A 6,000-nucleotide genomic window follows, 5' to 3' on the forward strand; every position below is an offset into this window, starting at 1 on the left:
TGAACTGATTCTAAATGAAATGAGTAGAACCAGGAAAACATTGTGCACATCAACAGCAACACTGGCCAATGATCAACATTGATAGACTTATCTCTTCTCAGAAATAAAATGATCTAAGACAATTCCAAAAGACTCATTATGGAAAATGCTATCCACATGCAGAGAAAGAACTAAGGAGTCTGAATGCAGATGGAAGCATACTATTTTCTCTTTTTATTGTTTTTTTCTTTCTCATTTTTTCCCTTTTGTTCTGATTCTTCTTTCACAAGATGCCTAATGTGGAAATATGTTTAAAGTGATTGTATCTGAAGAGTCTAAATCAGATTGTTTGCCATCTTGGAGACTGGGGAAAGGGAGGAAGAAAAAATAAAACTCAAAATGTAGGAAACTATTTTTACGTGTAATTGAAAAAAATAAAATACTATCAAGTGAGAAATTTTTCATGTTATTAGATGCAGCTCAGTATTCTTACCTATCAAGATCTTTTTGTCATCTTGACTCTCACCTGCAGTGAGTAAGCTTTCCCTCCCACTTATGTCATTTGCAAATTTGAAAAACACATTGGGTCTTTAGCCAATACTGGTTTAAAAAAAAGAATTTAAACCGTTCAAGGCATAATCCTTTTTTCCATATGATAATCTTTAAGAGAGTTATCATGTTCCCCCTTACCTCCTGTCTTCTCTTTTCAAACTAATTCTCTCTAGTCCCTAGTACTGATCTTCATTTGGCATAGGCTTGAGGTCCTTCTCCATTCTGGTGAATTTAGTATGCATATAAGAAAGAATATGATGAAATATAATATATTAATGGGATAGTCTTATTATATTGGCATATATGTATGCCAATATATATAATATATATTATAAAGATATGGAAAGTTCTATTAAAAATAGGAAGTGTTTATTTAGAAGAATGTCAAATCAACAAGTATTTATTAAGGACTTGCTATGTGCTAGTGCAACAGCAAGAACCCTAGCATACACAAGAAGGTCTGCTGTACAGGTTACTAGATCTGCATTTCTAAAAGGAAAGCAGCTTTTGAGGGGTCAGCAACCTACTTTAATCAAGTACATATATCATTCACTTAGTTCAGGGGAAAAATTCAGCACCCTGAATATCAGAGAAAATACAAACAGGAATTACTAGCAGAAATTACAAACAGAAAGACCAACAGACAGGGCTTCCAACTGTCTGACCATAGACAATACAGACATCATTACCAGAGAGAGAAGCACCAACATTTGGGTTTTAAAAGTTGGGGTGGGGGGAATACTTCTTAGAGGCTACTCAGAGTCTCATTTGGCACACAAACCTTCTTCCAAAAAATAAGCCCCAAAGTAAAACCTCACCTCAGAGTATATATACACTTTTTAGAGCTGTAGGGCATGCCCTTTGTGACTTAGCGTCACAGTAGAAATTAACAAAATGTATCTGAGATCTATTAATGAGTGGAAAAGATATTCAGTCTTCCCCTTCCCCATCATTAATCTTATGTTAACATTGCAGCTAGTCACTTTGCTAAGCACTGAGAATATAGACGTAAGAAAAAAAGAAAGATAGTTCCAGCCCTCAAAAAAGATTGCATTCTAATGGAGACAAAATTAAATTTATAATAATTCTAATTTCATATTATGGAAAATTTAAAAAGTAGGGATGTAGGGCAGTACTTATCCAGTAACATAGTAATGAAGTCTGAAGGATTAAGAACAGCTGATCTGAGCCCTTCTTCAAAATGGAAATTCTGATAACTCACCACATATAGAAGAGGAGGTTATAGGAGTAGAAGAAGAGGGTAGCTGAGGCATGGTGGTAATGCTATTTGAATAAGAACGCAAAATTCTTCACATTCTCTATAGTCCTATTGGTCATTATAGCACAAATGCTAAGTTCAGTGATTCAAATCATATTTATCTTATTTTGTTAAGCTCATTTACTTCAGTGATAAATATTAAAAGTTTTACTTGCATATGATAATATACAATCAACAGAATTTCCTACCAATTTTTTCTGTACAAGAGAATAGATTTTGCATGATCACTGCAGCTCTTACATTTAATTCTTACTAATATGTTCCTCTTGAATTCATGGAATAATAGAGGATCACTCTGGTAGCTGATTTAAAACTTTTAAATTCCCCAGGAATAGCAATGGGAGACTAACTTGTCCAGCATGCTTCCAAATTCAAGGGTTGTGAGCTATTAATACTGAAATTTTATTCAAATTTTGACTAGTTTTTCTTATCAATCTCAGTATAAAATCATTTAAATTATTTTTCCTAAGGAACAAAACTGTCAAAAAAATTTTTTTATCTGGTTCCCAAATATTACATGACAAAAAAGAAAATTTAAAAGTGAGAAAAGATCACAAGTGATAAGCTAAAATTTTAATCATTGAATTTTCCCCTACTCACAAACAACTTGCTGTCAGCCATAGATAAGGAAATCTCCCATCAAAACATCTTATTGGGGAAGGAGTCCCACTAAGAGCCACATATTGTCACAAATTTCATTTATGCATTTTTGAAAGATCTATTTTCTAGGTACATATCTGTTTACAAGGATTAGTTAAAGTTCAAAGAACAACAGAATAATTATCTAACCTAGGATCCATTTTTTTCTTTTTAACATTTTGATTATTTTATTGCAATATAATTGGTTTCCTTTGAAATCTTACACATTTTATTTACACATTTGAGAATGCTATTTTGAGAAGGGGTTCATAGGCTTCACCAGTAGAAGCAGAAATGAGCACCATCACACATTTTTCCAGCAGCCTTCCAATAGTGTCTATATCTACACATTCACTCCTTTGAAAATCCAGTGATATTCTTTCCTCTTGGAGTTGTCATTTTGTCTCCAAGGAATTATATTTCAAAGCAATTGCCAAAGAATCTCATGACATTATCAAATTTAAAAATTCTTGAAATATTTGATCCATGAATTAAGGTTCTATGTACTATATAATGATGAGGAATAAAGCTTTCTTAATTTGAATAAGATCTTTAGTCATTATTAGTACGGGAATAGCTGGCTGATACTGAGTTCAAGCTGTAAGGGCAGAACGGTTTCCATCCAGAAGCGGGCTTAGAGATTAGCTAGCCAAAACTTCTTTTTATACAATGCAGAGCATGAAGCCCAGATTGGGATTTGTGACTTAAATAAGGTTACACAACAGAAACAGCACTGGGGTCAAGGGCTTCTGACTCTCCAGTTATTAATTTATATTAATGTATGGAAAGTTTTCATCTTAACTTATTGTTTGAAGAATTAACATTCCATTCATATAGATCAAAGTATGTAGTTATACTAATACCACTACTATTTAAATATTACTGCTACCACTACAACTACTATCACTGTTGCTGCTATTAATAATAATAAATAATTATTAACATTTGCATAGTTCTTTAAGATTTACAAAGCTTTTTTGCAAATATCTCATTTCCTCCTCACAACAGCCTTGGGTGGCAGGCACTATTATTATCCCTATTTAACAGAAGGGAAACAGGTTAAGTGACTTGTCCAAGGTCACACGGCTAGTAAGTATCTAAATCAAGAATGGAGCTCAAATCTTCTTGACTCCAGGGACAATTCTCTATCCATTGAGATACCTAGAAGTAGTAATCAACTCAGGGAAAGGAGGTACTCCTATGGGGTTGCAGTAGACATGAAGGGGATATGCATGTATGTGTGCATGTGTTTATGTGACCTAGAGTGAAGAGGTCAGTCTGGTTAGATTGGAGAGCTCATATTGTAGAGAAGCAAGAAAAATATTGGATAATACTGGATACCCATCCTTTACTTCACAGTCAAACCAATCTTTTCCCACTGTTCACCCATGAAAAACACTCCTGAATAAATATATGTATACTTCCTTTCCATATGGTCCTTTTAAACAAAAGAATAAGATGTGGGAGATTTACAACTAGCACATCCAATGTGCATGGTGGTAAGTACATAAACTTTAATGTTTAGCTTCTCAAGATATTTTGGTTTAATATTTGAAATTTAATGGCAACTATTCAAATGGAACAAAAAGTTTACATAAAAAGTAAATGCTTATACAATATGAGCAAACTGACCTGTAGAAGTCATTCCTTGGAGTGTGAATTCCTGTTCCCAAATGTCTTTGTGGAAAGTTAGAGGAAGATAATTTCATATTTGAAATAAAATATTCAATTTTTTCTCATTCATTTTAAAATAGAATGTTTAAGTATGTGTGCATATATGTACTAGGGTTAGATAAAAGGATTTAGGATTAGAAATGGCATTAGAAACAGAATTAGAGCCTTTCTCTCTCCTGCTGCTCAAGGAGCCAGCCGCCACCAGGGTGAGTCTTCTTGGGGTCTAGATGCCATCCGTCTGGCATCTGCGCCATCCTTCAGCTCAGCTATCGACTCTTCTCTCAGCCCATCTCCTGGAGGTCTCTTGCCCACTGCAGTGTTGAAACTAGCCAGGAACCGCACTCCAAGAGTAAATGACACTAACCATCAGAACCAGGAAGTTCATGACAAACAGACTTCTTCAGCTTAAACAGATGGTTATAGATGTCCTTCATCCTGGAAAGGCCACAGTGCCCCAAACTGAAATTCGAGAAAAACTGGCCAAGATGTACAAGACAACTCCAGATGCCATTTTTGTGTTTGGATTCAGAACCCAATTTGGTGGTGGCCAAACAACAGACTTTGGCATGACTTATGATTCCCTTGATTATGCAAAGAAAAATGAACTAAAGCACAGACTTGCAAGGCATAGCCTGCATGAAAACAAAAAGATATCAAAAAAGCAACAAAAGGAATGCAAGAACAGAATGAAGAAAGTCAGGAGTACTGCAAAGACAAATATCCATGTTGGCAAAAAGAAGGAATAAAAGACACTATGGATGTTGTTTATCTATGAAGATAACTTTTCATCAGAGCATAAATAAACTATGTAAAAACTTCAAAAAAAAAGAAATAGAATTAGAGTATTAGAGTCAGAAACAAAAGTAAGATTAGAAATAGAAAATAATTAAGCACCTCTTAGTGCTTAATAAATACTTGTTCTCTTCCCTCACATGCACATATCTATCTATCTATCTATCTATCTATCTATCTATCTATCTATCTATCTATCTACCTATCTATCATCTATCTGTCTGTCTGTCTACAGAAAGAAAGAGAGAGAGTTAGTTCTCCTTGTGCCTTCAACTACATGCAATTTCAATACAGTAATTTCATTCATTCCACAAATCTCTACTGTGTGCCTGTTAAGAACAAAGTATTGCTGGAAATAGTGTAGTAAAATAGTCTTTAAATTACCTTTTGTCATGGAGCTTACAGTCTAGTAGAGGAGACTATTTAAATATCCACATAGATATCTAAATAGCTGTGAATCAAGGAAGATTGTGCAAAGGACTATGTAACTTTTGGAGAGAGGGAAAGCTCTGGGTGTACAGAGTAAATTGGGAATGATTTTCAGTACTATTTTGAGATACATACAGTTTCACAATGAAGAGAAAATATTAGTAACAGTATTAAAACCAGACAGGAAAATTCAAACATAGCTGTGGAATCTAAATGCATTTTTTGTTAATTTACTACTTACTAATGGCTTAAACCTAAACAGAACATTTTGTTTAAAATAAACAATTAGCCTTGAATAAGATGCAAATTGAACCTGAGCTCATTAACTTCTAATTGGTCTTCTTTGAGATGGATATTAGTTAATATCTGGTCTTTAGTCCGAATTAACCAACTCTTAGGACCAGAATGCAGGCCAAGACTCAAAATCTGAGCAACATGTAGGAAACCTATTTATGGGTCTGTTAATTCTGGTTCATCACTGAAATATCTTTCACATGAGAGAGGAAGCCACTAAACACTGTTAAAATCCCAGCAGAGACCACAGAGACTAGAATGCCGAATACTTTTAAAATATTGTTTGTGCAGCACATCATCCTCTATTGTTATTTGTTTCTTTTGTCTACATCTATCAACTTCTCATCAAACTTTTATTAAAT

The 6,000-nt window shown here is 34.1% G+C and overlaps 1 pseudogene; it reads left to right on the top strand.

Annotated features, from left to right (window-relative positions):
- Positions 1-4,869, top strand: part of LOC140507851 (small ribosomal subunit protein eS24 pseudogene) — a 51,092-nt pseudogene extending 46,223 nt beyond the window's left edge.
- The last annotated feature ends 1,131 nt before the right edge of the window (positions 4,870-6,000 follow it).

This window comes from Notamacropus eugenii, chromosome 5 (genome assembly GCF_028372415.1).
Source record: "Notamacropus eugenii isolate mMacEug1 chromosome 5, mMacEug1.pri_v2, whole genome shotgun sequence".
NCBI classification, from domain to species: Eukaryota; Metazoa; Chordata; class Mammalia; order Diprotodontia; family Macropodidae; genus Notamacropus; species Notamacropus eugenii.